The sequence below is a fragment of the Hylobates moloch genome, unplaced genomic scaffold, assembly GCF_009828535.3.
Source record: "Hylobates moloch isolate HMO894 unplaced genomic scaffold, HMol_V3 SCAFFOLD_1, whole genome shotgun sequence".
Lineage (NCBI taxonomy): Eukaryota > Metazoa > Chordata > Mammalia > Primates > Hylobatidae > Hylobates > Hylobates moloch.
The window spans coordinates 83,667,866-83,684,297 of NW_026652276.1; the positions used below are offsets into that span (position 1 = coordinate 83,667,866).

The following is a 16,432-nucleotide window of genomic DNA, read 5'->3' on the forward strand; positions in this document are numbered from 1 at the left end:
AGCCATCGCGCCTGGCTAAAATAACACTTTTGACTCTTACTCCTTCTCCTCTATAAATCACCATCTAAAATTGTCCTACTTGTTATTGTTAGCTCAAAACATTTCATATAGCCATACAATTGTTTTAATATAAGCAACCAACTCCCATACAGATTATCTTGAAATCAAGAACTTATCTGGACTTCTGTAACAAGTAAATTAAAATTTACAATTTTTGAAACACTCAGAACAATTAAAAACTTCAATTTAACAACTGATCCAGAATGCTGAATAAAATATGGTAAGGACTGGATGTGGTGGTTCAGCCTGTAATCCCCACACTTTGGGAGGTCAAGGCAGGAAGACTGCTTGAGCCCAGGCATTCGAGACCAGCCTGGGCAACATAGCAGATCCTATCTCTACAGAAAAAAATAAAATAAAATAAATTAGGCAGGCATGATGGTGCACACCTGTAGTCCCAGCTCTTGGGGAGGCTAAGGCAAGAGCACCATTTGAGCCCAGGAGGTTGAAGCTGCAGTGAGCCAAGATTGTGCCACCGCACTTCAGCCTGGGCAACAGAGCAAAACCCTGTCTCAAAAACTAAATAAACAAATAAAATATGGTAAGAGGAGGAGAAGGTGGAAGATGATCTGGTTTTGGTAGCTCTGATCCACGCACGGTGCTAAGCCTTTCATACAGGGCTTCGCCTTTGGCCTTGGCATAAACTCTATGAAACAGGAATTATTGTCCCCATTCTACAGACATAGAAACAGGTCAAGTAAATTGCCAGAGCCAAACACAAAACCCAAGTTTATCTGGCTTCATAGATCATCCTTTTTACCGTATCCTATATGTTTGTGTTTTTTTAAAGAGGGGAGAAAAAGGGAGTGTATATGCATATTTTTAATGGACTAACTATAGTTGAAAAGTACCTACTCTGTCCAAGTCACCTTATTATTCACAACAGGCAAATTTTAATGCAGAAAACAGTGTCCCTGCTGGTTAAAGGATTAAATATAAGAATGTGCTGGGAGCTGCTTATGACAGCTACCATTCATCATGCAAAGCTTCTTTATATATACTAAGCTATTCTTCATTAAGATTCACAAAATCCTTTAACTTTTCCCAGACATACAACTAGCACTTGGAAGGATATCAAGGGAAAAAAAATGTAAATAGCAAATTAAGTTAGCAAAGTTAGCTATGATAGGAACTTTTATTTACATGTCTGGGTTTCTAAGACAAGGTACATAGAAAATTATCACCCTGAGGGTGTCCTTTAATTTATGGCTGTATTTTAGATTAGCATAAGCATTTATCAGAAAAATATTCTGTTAAAAATTTATCGAGCAAAGGTAGAAAGAATGCACATTCCTAAATGTGCTCAAAAAATAAGTGTCTATAGAGTAGTATTTTACCATCACAACTCAGATACTTGTCATTCTGAATAAACTTCAACCACCAAAAACGTTTAACACCCAGGCCACTTTACCCAAGAAACACATGGTTTATAGTCTCAAGATATACTGAAAACATATCCATTTAACCACGCCAACTATTCAGAATACCTTTCCAAACACACCTGGAATCAATTCAACTTGCATCCCTTTGATATACTAATAAAACTAATTTTTAAACTCTAAGCTGTTACTTCTTTATATATATATACATTTTAAAGCTATATATTAATTGCTAAACTTTTTAAAGATAGGGTCTCACTCTGTCACCCAGGCTGAAGTGCAGTGGTTCAATCATAGCTTGCAGCAGCTTTAATCATCTCCCAGGCTCAAGCAATCCTCCCGCCTCAAGCACCCTAGTGGCAAGGACTACATACAGGCTTGAACCACCATACCCAGATGATTTTTTTTTTTTTCACTTTCAGTAGAGATAAGGTCTCACCGTGTTGCCCAGGGTCCCGAACTCCTGAGTTCAAGCAATCCTCCTGCCTCCACCTCCACCTCCCAAAGTGCCAGGATTACAGCGTGTCTGACTCCCCATGCTGCTCTGAATTGCTAAACTTAAATGTCTGTTCTCAAATCATAGAGGGGGTCGGGAGTGCAGAGAGGAATCTTAGTCTAGGACCTATTTTTGCCAAAAATATTTTACTTGATTCTAATCTTGCTTTTAGACCTAGCCTCCAGTTTATAGGAAATACAGGAAACAATGGGACAAGGTAAACACCGCCACTGGAAACAAATTCAGAATACGGGACAACCCATAAAAGTCAGGAATGGGAGGGAGGGAGGTAATGAGATATTATTTTTCTACATTTAAAAAGACGAAAGAGACAACAACAACAGCCCACAGTGCAATATATGAACGTTGATTGAATCTTGGTTTCAAAAAAACAAAAATGGTGACAAATGCTATTTAAGGGAGAATTTTTTTTTTTTGGAGACGGAGTCTCGCTCTGTTGCCTGGGCTGGAGTGCAGTGGCGCGATCTCGGCTCACTGCAAGCTCCACCTTCTGGGTTCACACCATTCTCCTGCCTCAGCCTCCCGAGTAGCTGGGACTACAGGCGTCCGCCACCATGCCCGGCTAATTTTTTGTATTTTTAGTAGAGACAGGGTTTCACCGTGTTAGCCAGGATGGTCTCAATCTCCTGACCTCGTGATCTGCCTGCTTTGGCCTCCCAAAGTGCTGAGATTACAGGTGTGAGCCACCGCACCCAGCCCAAATTACATAATATTTTTAAATTCTTGTTAATTGTATTAAAAGTGATAATGGGGTGGTGATTTTTTTAAGTCCTAAGTTAGAAATGCATAGCAAAGTTAGGCAAAATTACATGATGTCTGAGATTTTATTTTTAAGTATTTCAACAAATTAGATAACCCAACAAACATTGTTCTCTCTGGCCAAAAGATGTTCTGGAAAAAAAAAAAAAGTTTCTACAATTCAATGTGTTTGGAAAACACTGACTACTCTATTTCCCTTCCAGGATATTTATAATGAACACCAGATCTAAGGGTGCTCAAAAGTCCTGTAGCTAAAAACAAAAATACCTGGTTTACTTTGGTTAACCCAGATTTTCCCACTTATTTGACCACAGGACTTTTTTCCCTGCGTAACATCTGTTAACTTCCTAAGACTCAGTTTCCCCCAGAATCCATTTTGGGAATTCTTGCTTTACTTAAATAAATCCTAAGAAAAATAAGGCCCTCTTAAGTTACATGCATGATTCAGCAACCCCCGAATAAGAATTTCACAACTGCATCTATTTGCGATTTAGGAGCCACTCACTGTTTCAATGTCTTTTGCATCTATAAATATGTTTACTCTTTAACATGTTTTGATTTATAAGTCAGACTCTTTCTACAATATGAAATCCTACTGCAAAAGTTCTTTGAAATGGAATTAACTTTAATTTATTCAAACCCATTGCCTTGGAAATCTACAATGAAACAAATTTCAAATTGTCAAACCATACCTACGTTTTACTTTCAAAACTACCTTAAGATATTTCAAAGCTTTCCCTAACCCTTTCCAAAGACTCATGAAAATAAATTACTGGATTTACAGTAGCCAAGAACAACAACAACAAAAAACCTTGAAATCAAACCTCTTTTAAGTCTTTCAGTTGGTACTTAGGGTTTCCAGGACCAGAAATCAAAGCCCCACAGATTCCCATCTTTATGAAAATGGTAAGTTTTTTGTTTTTTGGTTTTTGGTTTTTTTTTTGAGATAAGGCCTTGCTCTGTCGCCAAGGCTAGAGTGCACTGCTGTAATCACAGCTAACTGCAGCCTCAACCTCCCAGGCTCAAGCGACCCTCCCACCTCAGTCTCCCAAGTAGCTGAGACCACAGGCACGGTACCACCACGCCTGGCTAATTTTTAAAAAAATTTTTTGTAGAGACAGAGACTTCCTATGTTGCCCAGGCTGGTCTGAAATTCCTTGGCTCAAGAGATCCTCCTACCTCAGCCTCCCAAAGTACTAGAATTATAGGCGTGAGCAACCACACTCGGCTAAGTGGTCCCATTCTTATAAACAGATCCTTTGGAAAAACTGAACTGGATCCCAAAAGAGATTCACCTTAATCATGAATTCTACTTACTCCACAGGTGAAAGTTTCACAGCAAGATTTTAAGTAATATCTGCAGTTCATCTGAAAAAAATTATATCATATTCAAGAACCCCAATACTTGAAAACTCATTGGAAATGCCCTTAAAAATGGCCAACAAATAAATCTGAGCTAGAAGTCTCTGATGCAAGAAAACAACCAAATTTGATGTTCCCTTGCCTCTAAGGAGGCAATTTATAATGTTCAAAACACTTTGTATACATTCTGTCATTTGACCCTCAAAACCCTGGAGACATGTCTGTCTTCCATCAGAGGAGCATATATCTAACATAGCTCAACTTGAAAGCCTACAACTTGGGAACTCTCAACTATCTTTGCATAGAGGGAATACTGACATAGATAACTCTATTCAGCTAAGCACTACAGAGCCCATCACCTCCCATCTCCCAACAGGGATGCTCAGGCCAGACCCTACCCTGGGGAGTTATCTCCCATGATTTTGTTTTGTGGTAGTTGCAGACAGCTCACTATCTGCAGGCATTTAGATCTTCATACATCTCATCCACCAGGCCTTTCCTGTTACTCCACAAGGACTCTCCCTTGAACTCACTGCATCTGCTAGGATTGTCCTTAATGTTTTTGCACTATCATCCTATGGAACCTCCCATTTCACCTATGTCAGTGTTCCCATGTGAAAGAACATGCCACTGTAAATAACATGCATGAGGGCACACAAACCAGCCAGGAAATAAAAATTTTCCAGGTCTGAATCCTGGGTCCTGCTGTCTTAGTTCTGTGAGCTCCCTGCCCTCAATCTCCTTTCATGTACATGGAGCTCCCTGCCTTCCTAAGGCTGCCAGAAGGCTGGAGGCAAGACCCACCCCAGGGTAACAAGTCCAGAGTGATGTTTAACAACTGCGGATTCTCTGTCTCCCTTTCTCCCAAAGGAGAAACAGATTGTTTTCTTTTTTAAATGAGGAAGGTAAGACAGGACCTCCTACCATCAAGAAGCCTACAACCCATCTGCAAAGCCAACAGGCGAACAACTTAATAATAAAAAGCAAACAGAGAAAGACATTATAATGAATGTACAACATACTAGGGAGACTAAAAGGAAAGAAAACCTGAAATGTGTAAGCGGGGGTAAATCAGAAAAAATGTTCATAAGAAAGCAATATTTATTTAAGCTAGTCCTTGAAAGTCAAAATTTCAGTGGTGGTGATAGGGTGAGGGAAGAGGCAAAATTGAAACAAAGTATCAGGGATGGGCAGGAGTTCAGCCATATTAGCAGAGACAAGGAGAGAACAGCTGGGCCTGCAAAGAAGTTAGGGTCCAGATCACAGAGATTCTTTTTTTTGTCTGGCAAATGGCCATTCCTCCGGTTCACCCATTCTCCCTCCCTCATTGGAGGCCACCATTTTAGTAGAGACGGGGTTTCACCGTGGTCTCGATCTCCTGACCTCGTGATCCACCCGCCTCTGCCTTCCAAAGTGCTGGGATAACAAGCGTGAACCACCACGCCCGGCCCAGATCACAGAGATTCTTGAAAACTAAGAATAAAACAGGGACAGCTACTACTCTTATCTGTCCTTCTATCAGGTATGGCACTTTCAGCTGCAAGTAACAAAAAATACCTAACTCTAAGTGACTTAAATTGTGGTCTCAAAGCTTTTTTGATCACTCAGGACTATCAGTAAAAAATTAATTAATTAATTAATTTAATTTAATTTAATTAAAATTAAAATAAATTAGCCAGGCACGATGGCTCATGCCTGTAATCCCAGCACTTTGGGAGGCCGAGGTGGGCAGATCACTTGAGCTCAGGAGTTTGAGACCAGCCTGGCCAACATGGTGAAACCCCATGTCTACCAAAAATACAAAAATTAAGCCAGGCGCAGTGGCACATGCCTGTAATCTCAGCACTTTGGGAGGCTGACGCGGGCAGATCATGAGGTCAGGAGATCGAGACCATCCTGGCTAACATGGTGAAACCCCCGTCTCTACTAAAAATACAAAAAAATTAGCTGGGTGTGGTGGCGGGCACCTGTAGTCCCAGCTACTCGGGAGGCTAAGGCAGGAGAATGGCGTGAACCCGGAAGGTGGAGCTTGCAGTGAGCCAGGATCGCGCCACTGCACTCCAGACTGGGCGAGAGCGAGACTCCGTCTCAAAAAAAAAAAGAAAAATACAAAAATTAGCCAGGTGTAGTGGTGCACACCTGTAATCCCAGCTATTCAGGAGGCTGAGGCAGGACAATCACTCGAACCCAGGAGGCAGAGGCTACAATGAGCCGAGACAGCACCACCGCACTCCAACCTGGGCGACAGAGAAAGTTTCCATCTCAAACAAAAATTTTTTTAAATTAAGCCAGATGTGATGGTGCACACCTGTAGTCCCAGATACTTGAGAGTCTGAGGTGACAGGATCACTTGAGCCCAGGAGTTGGAGGCTGCAGTGAACTATCATCACACCACTGCACTCCAGCTTGGGCAACAGAGCAAGACTCACCTCTAAAAAAATAAAAAGTAAAAAATTTTGAAAAGGTATTGAAGCTCAGGAATTTCAGGGGAAAAAATTTATAACATATATACTAACATATTATAAATTGTATTAATTTATGTGTAATTAAAACTAGTTATGTTTTAATTACATAGTATGTATATACACACACGAATGTAGTATATACATTATACAACATTTAAAACTTTTAAAGGATGGGAGTCAAACAGTATTTTTAAGTTCATTTTTGTTAATAATACAAATCCAAACATAATTTTGTTGTTGTTGTTGTTGTTTTTCAAGACGGAGACTCATTCTGCCACCCAGGCTAGAGTTCAGTGGCACAATCTTGGCTCACGGCAACCTCCACCTCCCAGGTTCAAGTGATTCTCCTGCCTCAGCCTCCCGAGTAGCTGAGATTACAGGCGTACACTACCACACCTGGCTAATTTTTGTATTTTTAGTAGAGACAGGGTTTCACCATGTTGGCCAGGCTGGTCTTAAAACTCCTGACCTCAGGTGATCTGCCCACCTCGGCCTCCCAAAGTGCTGGGATTATAGGCATGAGTCACTGCGCTCAGCCCATACATAATTTTTGAGCCACCTTCTTGTCAAATTTGTTTTAAAAGTCATGTTCTAAACTCATAAGAACATTTTCTTGTTCCTTTATACTTATATCATTATCATTACACTTTCTTTGCAAGAATCTTTTTAAACCACTCGCCCATTTTGTGGGGGTCAGTTTAGTTAAAACCAGATAATCTAGCCATAAATGTATTTAGATGGATAGAGTTCACCAAAGGCAAGAATAAGAATGAGGGTACCACTGTCAATTCCACCAGGTTGTAAAAGGCCCAGTCTTCCCTCAGGCAACCTCGTACAATGTAAGTTGATAAGAGACTATCAGATATACCAACCAGTGTCAACTCATACAATAAATATTTTAAAAGCTTAATTTTTGCTAACATTCTTGAATATTTTCTTCCCTCCCATATTGGATGATCTAGCACACTCCACTTTGGGGACCACTGATCTTTTTTTTTTTTTTTTTTTTTTTGAGAAGGAGTCTCGCTGTTTCGCCCAGGCCAGAGTGCAGTGGCGCTATCTTGGCTCACTGCAAGCTCTGCCTCCCAGGTTCACGCCATTCTCCTGCCTCAGCCTCCCGAGTAGCTGGGACTACAGGTGCCTGCAACCACGCCCAGCTAATTTTTTGTATTTTTAGTAGAGACGGGGTTTCACTGTGTTAGCCAGGATGGTCTCGATCTCCTGACCTTGTGATCCGCCCGCCTCAGCCTCCCAAAGTGGTGGGATTACAGGCATGAGCCACCGCGCCCCGCCGGGGACCACTGATCTTAATAATGAGGCTGGGCACAGTGGCTCACACCTGTAATCCCAGAACTTTGGGAGGCCAAGGTGGGAGGATCACGTGAGTCCAGGAGTTCGGGACCAGCCTGGGCAACATGGGGAAACCCCATCTCTACAAAAAATACAAAAATTAGCCAGGTGTGGTGGTGCACACCTATAGTCCCAGCTATTTGGGAGGCTGAGGTGGGAGGATCACTTGAGCCCGGGAAGCAGAGGCTACAGTGAGCTGTGATCATGCTACTGCAGTCCAGCCTGGGTGACAGAGTGAGACCCTAGCTTAAAAAAAAAAAAAGATAAGAAAGAAACAATAATGAAAATGTTTTTTTCTCACAGAAGTTCTGAGTCACAGTGGTTCTAGGGCTGGCTAATCAGCAGCTAAAATAAGTCATTGTGGGTGGGGGATGGTGGTTCACGTTGTAATCCAGCACTTTGGGAAACTGAGGTAGAAGGATTGCTTGAGGCCAGGAGTTCGAGACGAGCCTGGGCAACATGGTGAGACCCTGTCTCTACCCGCTCGCCTCCTACACCCCTGACACCAACAACAACAAAAAAAGGAATTGTGGTCTTAGGCACCTTTACTCTGCACTCGATGCTACTTGTTCTCTTGTGCTGACAACCTTACGCTTCAAATATGCCAGGACCTAACAGGCGTCACATACATATTCATTAATGAGTCACTGGCAAAAGGTATGACATTACTAAAATTGATGGCTTAATCAAAATTCACTCCCTGGGGCAGGGGACACATCGACCTTACCCTTAAGTACATGGCCAGTGGAAAACTAATCAAAAGCAGGATTATAGTAGTAAGCACAGTCACCCCCTCCACACCCAACCCTCCATATCTCAGGTTCCATGGCCACAGATTCAACAAACCTAGGTTAGAAAATATTCAAAAAATATTCTAGAACTGACCACTGGAAAAAAGATAACAATACAATAAATATAATAAAATACAATAAATACAATAAAAATATAAATTTTAAAACAATACAGAATAACAACTATTTATCTAGCATTTACATTGTATTAGGTATTATAAATAATCTAGAGATGATTTAAAGTATGAAGGAGGACTGGGGGGTTGGCTCATGCCTGTAATCCCAGCACTTTGAGAGGCCAAGGCAGGAGAATCACTTGAACCAAGAGTTTGAGAGCAGCCTGGTCTGGTCTCACAGTAAGACCCTGTCTCTACAAAGAAAAAAAAAATACAAAAATTAGCTGGGTGTGGTGGTGTGCACCTGTACTCCCAGCTACTCAGGAGGCTGAGGTGGAAGGATTGCTTGAGTCCAGAAGGTTGAGGCTGCAGTGAGCCATGATCGCACCAGTGCAGTCCAGCCTGGGCAACAAATGGAAACCCTTTCTCAAAATAAAATACAAAGGAGGCCGGGCAAGGTGGCTCATGCCTGTAATCCCAGCACTTTGGGAGGCTGAGGCAGGTGGATCACCTGAGGTCAGGAGTTCAAGACCAGCCTGGCCAACATGGTGAAACCTCGTCTTTATTAAAAACACAAAAATTAGCCAGGTGGCCAGGCGCGGTGGCTCACGCTTGTAATCCCAGCACTTTGGGAGGCCGAGGCGGGCGGATCACAAGGTCAGGAGATCGAGACCACGGTGAAACCCCGTCTCTACTAAAAATACAAAAAAAAATTAGCTGGGCGTGGTGGCGGGTGCCTGTAGTCCCAGCTACTCGGAGAGGGAACCGGGGCGGACTCAGGACCGAGATTCCCCACTGCACTTACCTCAAAAAAAAAAAAAAAAAATTAGCCAGGCGTGGTGGCACATGCCTGTAATTCCAGCTACTCCGGAGGCTGAGGCAGGAGAATCACTTGAACCTGGGAGGCAAAGGTTGCAGTAGCCGAGATTGTACAACTGCGCTCCAGCCTGGGTGACAGAGGGAGACTCTGCCTCAAAACTAATAATAAAATTAAAAAAAAAAAAAAATATATATATATATATATATGAGGGTATGCATAAGTTATATGCAAATAATACACGATTTTTAATAAGGGACTTAAGCATTTGAGGATTTTAGTATCCGTGGGAATCCTGGAACCAATCTTCCATAGATATCAAGGATGGTTATAATGCTGTAAACTATTGCAGCAATGGCCCTCAATGAATCATGTAACCACCACGGCACCAGTGAGCCTAGGCACAGGGAACCTGGCCCCCATTTCTGAATCCCAAGCAAATAAACAGCTGTTGTTAAGCCACAAGAAGCAAGGAGGACCAGAACACAGAATGCTGTTGTATGGTGACCATCCCTGCCATAGTATTCTACGTATGTAGGACAACAGGGGAAGAAAGAACCAAACTGTTTCATCCACAGACTTTTTAAATTCAAACATGTAGTTCAGAGTCAGCCGGCACTCAATAAACATTAATAATTAATGTTATTTATCCGAAGTAATTTAGAACAAAGCATGGCAGAGAGAGGGGAGTGAAATGGGTTACATGGGAATAATGACCAACTCTTTAGCAGTAATTCAATACCCACTCATGCCTGTGTACATAGCAATTCAGAGTCCCACAGAATGTGGACAAGTCCACTGCCCTCAAGACTACAGGGGTGTACATCACAACAACATTAAGAATGTTCATATCCTTTGGTATGTTGTTATGATCAGCAATACCACTTGTGGAAATGTACACTGCCCTGGCTAGCTCTTTTGTTGATCCAGCTCCCTCCCTCTTCCATTAACAATAACCCTCTTCTTTGTGGGATACTTTGTCTCCCCACAGCCCCATTTTATGGGTCTAACCGTAACTCTCCCTTGGCTGGCATCAAGCCAATTCGGGTTCCCTCCAGGGCTTTCCCAAATTGGAACTAACATCAAAAAGGCCAATTCTGGATGTGAGGCTTGAGAGCTATAATACCAGCAGCCGTATACGTATGATCTTTCTCATATTTCTTCAAAAGCTCATGCAAGAGAGGATCCCATTTTTGCATGAGTATACACGCATGAAAAGGTCACAGCCAAGTGCTTCTTAGAGACTTCCCTACTCTCCACTCCCATCTCCTACCCAAAGAGGTAATAAGCCACTGTTCATGACTGGCAGGTAACCCTAGGTGTGCTGAGGTGGGGAAGGGAAGAAGTTGAGTCACTGTGGCTCTGGGCTATGTGGACTGAACATGATGGGTTCGCATCTGTCTACCTCTACAACTGGAAGGTTTTCACTAATAAATTCCCTCATGTTAGCAACAAAATCTGTGCTAAAATCCAGGAACTATGTCATCCCTCTGCAACACTTTTGTCCTTGACATTCTGTCTACGGAACTCTTCTTTCTAGAACATTCTCCTTGATCACACCCACCTGCAGGGGACCCTAAAGACAACACCGACCCTAGAAGGGCAAGTTCCATCAGCAACACAGCTAAATCAAACCAGGAGAACCCCTTTCACTCTCCACAAGATAGTGTCCTCTGAAAGCCTTCTTCATCAAAGTCCTCTATCATTCCAAATCCATGCTCCTGATAATATTATTAAAAACCAAGAGTCGTTCTTCTCCTTTGCTGCTCTTGTGCCCTCCTGGTACAAACTGTCCCAACTTCTCTAGCAAATACTGCTTCATAATGTTCTCTTCTCTCACTCATGGAAATGGCGGCAATTTCAGATGTATTACACCTCCTTCCCAGCCAATGAGCACTGATAACATCTTCTTATTGAGGTTTAAACCCCATTGCTTAATATTTTGAAAAGACATTCCTCTGAGAATAAGTTTTAAAAAGCTGAAGATGGACAAGCTGCTCAGACATAAAAGAGCCTACAGCTTAACACATAATTTCATTTTAGAACCTGTTAAAGAAAATCAATACCAGCCTCCAGATGAGTGTCAAGCTGCAGTGAGTGCTGCTAACTAGGCAAGCAGGACAAAGCACAAACATTTAGAGACACAGCAAAAATGGGTCACCTGCAACCTACTACCTCTTTACCATCAACCCAACAGCATAAGGGAAGGATGTATTTAGCATGGAAAATGCTGCAAAATCAGACCTATCCAGCCATCAGTAGGAACAGTCCAAGAATGATGACACCAAAAAAAGGAATACTCATCCAGGCTTTGCAATTAGGCTGAGAGATACCAAGATCAAAGGCAAATGATATGTTCATTTTTTATTTTTAAAAAGAGGTACAGATTTGAGAAGTGATTTCCTTAAGAATGCTGTCTGGGTTACTAGTCCGGATTATAAATCACATTACACCCTGAAGCCTACTTAATAAAAAAGAAGTTGAAAATAAACAAATGATTAGTTTGAAGCATGTGACTTTCTGAAACTCTCTTGAGGAGAAAGTTTTATTACCATTATTGGTGAACTGTTTTTAATCCCTGACATCAAAGCATAGATGTTAACCCTGGGGTTCTGAAATCAAAATAACTTATATATAACCCTAAAAATGTATTGTGAGAAGTTGCCACATATTAACTTTAGTCTGTTTGGCAGGTTTGAATAAACAGAAGAGAAGAGACTAGGGAGAATCAGAAGACTTTGGCTCAAGTTCAACTCAACTATTTATAGATGATACAGGTCTAATTTAACTTTCTAGGCCTTGGTTTACTCAAATAAAGGGTTAGGGATAAAATATGTAAATCAAGCCCTTATAAACCCCATAGCAGTGTTCTAACATTACAGCACTGGCTCCAGAATTCCTACATTTCTCAAACTTTTGGAGAGTCACAGAACTTTAGGGATGCAAGGTAATCCCATTTTAGGGATGAAAAAAATGAGAAAACCAAGACCCAGAAAGGCTTAAGAGCTCTCTGTACAGCAAACACTTTCGTAACCTGGGGAGAAAATGGGCAGGGAGAGGTTCTGGTTTTTCCACCACTGAAATATGCATTTAAGAGACAGTTGAAAACCAAACTATTTTAAACACTAAAACAAATCCCCCCCACAAATATATAAACACTCTGCTTTATTTTGCTTCTGTAAATATATTCCTGTAACGCAAACTATTTATCATAAAGATAAAAATAAAGCCATTTCTTTTTCTATGAGACTCTCAACCCTACTCTCAACCCAACTGAGACAAAATCTTTACAATTAGGTTAGAAATGTCTAATGGAAACATCGACATAAAGTTAACCTCCAGCTATGCTGGCAGGAGTCATTCTAATATGGATTATAGTTCCACTGGCTCAGGGATGCTGGTTTTAATGTTCCCAGAGAAATAAAGAATTAATCAGCAACTCAGAAGAGAACGTCGCCTAAAAATGGACGATTTAATCCAGACAACTCCACTGTCTCTAAAATTATGCCCTCAATCACCCAGTGTCAAAAACTTGCTATGGCACCAAATAAATTGTGTGTGGTTAAAGAGACAAAATGTTCTTTTTTCTACAGGCTGTTATGGGAAGCAGAAAAAGGCTGACTATGAATCAGTTATATCTTAGATCAAGGATGGATATAAATTATAATAATTTAGGCATTCTGGTGGTTAAACCAAGAAAGCAGGAAAACCGTTGCTTCCAAGTTCAGCAACACTTCGAACCAAAACGCTTGGTGCCATAAAGTTAGGTTTGGGGCACCACAAGTGCAAGACAGGGTCATAAAAACTCACCTTAAATTTATTTGTGGACTTTTCCTGCTTCCACTAAAATCGATGACACTATTTCCCATCTCTTATTGTCAAATCACAACAGTCCGGAAGCCTGGACCAAGTTCACTTGGCAGGTAACAGGAACAACCCTAGGAGGAAGTCCTGAAGGATATCAGATACCATACTTCCTTTACTGCCACATACTTTTCATTTCAGAACCACCAGGATATATTTATGATGCTTTTTGACTAACACTTACCAAGCATTCTGGCTGACACAAACTGCAGAAACTGGCACACTCTAGGGAAGGTCCCTTGTGAGGTCTTTAAGTAGCTTAGACGAGTAAAACACTCAGACTACTTCTATAATGAACACCTCTCAGCCGCTCATGAAGTCTTTCATTCCCAGCAATCAAGAAGCAGCTGTTAAAATCCTGGAATCTTCCTAGTAGCAGATCTGAAATACCTCCAGGCTGACCCAGGAAGCTTCACAACTGCTTTCCTCTCCTTCCCCTCCCCTGCCTCAGGAGTGCCAGCCTGGCAGGAATAAAGATGACCAAGGAAGGAAAAAAGAGGGTAGCGGATCTGGTGAAAGCAGAGACGCAGACTCCCTTCATTTCCACTACAGAGAAATACCAGCCCTCTGTGCCAACTAACCGGGTTTCTCCTTTCCTCTCCCACCCCCACCCCTCCAAACACGCATTAACTTCTGCAGTCTGGTGTGTCTGGCATTTCCAGAGAGAGCGATCTCAGCAATCCTGAGCCTTTTCCTCAAAGATTCTGAACCAGGAACTTCCTTTCCGTGCCAGCCAGAGTTTGCGGTCCAACCCACGTTAGGACTCAGCTTCCATTTACCTTGTAACCTGTACGGACGACGCTGCTTCTGGGGTCAAGTTCAAGATGAAGGTTCCCTCCTCACCTCCCAAGTTAACTCCAGCAGGGAACAACGCCACTGAGAACGGTCCCAACACTGGAGGCACGGGGATCTGGTGCTGGCAGAAGGGGGCTGGGAGAAGGCCGTCGCCGAGCCTGGCGTCCTCCGCCCCTTGGCCGCAGCGCCGCGTTTCTACCTGGCCAACACCACATTTCCTCCCGAAGCTTTACACAATAAGTCCAGTAAGTTTTGAGAACACCGGTCCAGGGACCTTTCTGTCTGCAAACACACCACACAATGCCTAGAGCTTCCTTCCCAGCCAGGCGTTCCGGAAAGCCGCCGCGCCAAAGCCGGGAGCCACGCACACCCACAGCGCTGCGCGCCCGCACCCCAAAGTCCTCCAGGAAGCCAGTGTCCTGATATAGTCCCCCGAAAATGACCACTCTGCATCCAAGAACAAGGGGGCTCACAATCTTGACAATTACCGCTCTTCTCAGCGCCCCATCCCTAAAGAAAAACCCCCAACGTCTAATCCTAACTCACCCCCGCCCCCAATAAAGGAGTGTGGATATGCTAATCGCTGTGTTCTTGTAAGCAAAGCAATAGACTTTCAGCCCAGACTAGGGCAATACGATGCCCCCGGCTTAAGTTCTCTCGGCAACTTCGCGACCCGCGCACCCCAACACTCCGGCGGGCGCCCAGGACCCCGCGGTGCCAGGCGCGCCTCCCCCCCGCCTCCCCCGCGCCAGGTACCAGGCGTAGCCCAGGCCCTTGCCAAGCCCGAGGGCTACAGAGAAGGCGGGAAAGGGGGCGAGCGGGCGCGCCGGGCGGGGGTGGTCCCAAAACTCGAGCGTGCCCCGAGCGTTCCCGGTTCCCACCACCCCGGTTTCCACCGGAGGCCGGCTCGGTCCGGCGCGGGGGAACCGCGCAAGGAAGGTGCGGACTCCCCAAAGCCGCCGAGACCAAGGCCCGGGGCGCCCAACATGTCTGTGCCTATTCCCGGAAAGCTCCCGGGTGTGCCCGGCGGAGGAGGGGGCGCTCCAGAAACTTTCCCACACGCCTTTCCCTTCTCCCACCACCCTCTCCTCCCCGGGTCCCTCTCGACGTCTCCGCACACTGGCAGCTGGCCAAGCCCGGGGCGCTCGCAGGCCCGCAGCGGAGCCCGGGCTGCGGGAGTTACCTGCCGGGAAAGTTTCCAGCTCCTCAGCGCGGTTCCCCACACCCAGGGCCGGGCCTCGGGGCGAGGCCAGCTCGGCGCTCCGCGGCTGCCTCTCCTCCGGCTCCCGAGGCGGCCGCCGCTCCAGCAGCTGCCACAGCAAAGCCTCCGCTCCGGCCCGTCCCCCCGCCTTGCTCGGCCCACACCGGGGCCTCATTGGCAGCGCGAATCCCCGCCCTTGCGCGTGTTCCCGAAGGCACCTTCCTCTCGCGCGCCCGCCCTGGCCGCGCCTCCCGCGCCCCTCCCCGCCCCGGGCTGCGGCGGATCCAGGGACCCGCTGGAGCGCGGAGCGCGAACTTTCCGCGGGGCTCGGGCGCGAGGTCCCCTTGTCCCGCCTCTCGGCGCCAGGTCCGGGCCTGAGGCACCCTACCGTCCCTCTGGGCACCGGGTACCCCGGGGCTGCGCCTAGGCCCCTCCGGGACCAAAATGAGATGGGCCATAGTCTTTTTTACAGCCTCTTCAAAATCAATAAAGCGACCCGGCCTTCCCTCCTCGCTGCTTTTTTACCACAGCCGAGGAGGACATATGGGAGCAATTAACCGAGCTGGAGTTTCCGTGGACGCTTTAGGGTGGCTTGTGCGGCTTTCTTGGATTTTCTCTGCCTCACTTAACTACACACAAACACAAACACTTTCTGGGGCCAGAATGAGCTAAATGAGCTGGAAGGTCTAAGAAGGCATCTCGCTGGCTGCATCTTTTTATTTCCCAAAAGCGAATGGGGGACGTTCTGGGGCCGGTGATTTCCCGGGCGTCCCTGGGGCTGCGGGTCTGGAGCCTCCTGCGACCGCTCCGGGCTGGCCCGTGCTGTCTGCGCTACATTCACAGAGGGCCAGCGTGGTGCTTCTGTCGGAAGGAGATGGGAGGGACGGAGGGGAGAGAACACACAAAGATGCTATTATTTTGTCGGTTGGTGGCAGTAAATTAAACTCCTGAGTTCC

The 16,432-nt window shown here is 44.8% G+C and overlaps 1 protein-coding gene across 6 annotated transcripts in view; it reads right to left on the reverse strand.

Moving 5' to 3' along the window:
* The window catches only part of TANC1 (tetratricopeptide repeat, ankyrin repeat and coiled-coil containing 1), a 264,732-nt gene extending 249,144 nt beyond the window's left edge, over window positions 1-15,588 (reverse strand). For all 6 annotated transcript variants that reach the window (XM_032755640.2, XM_032755638.2, XM_032755636.2 and 3 more), the window contains exon 1: window positions 15,459-15,588. The gene's annotated coding sequence lies outside the window, so the exon portion shown is untranslated. The remainder of the gene's footprint in view (window positions 1-15,458) is intronic.
* Window positions 15,589-16,432: the final 844 nt, after the last annotated feature.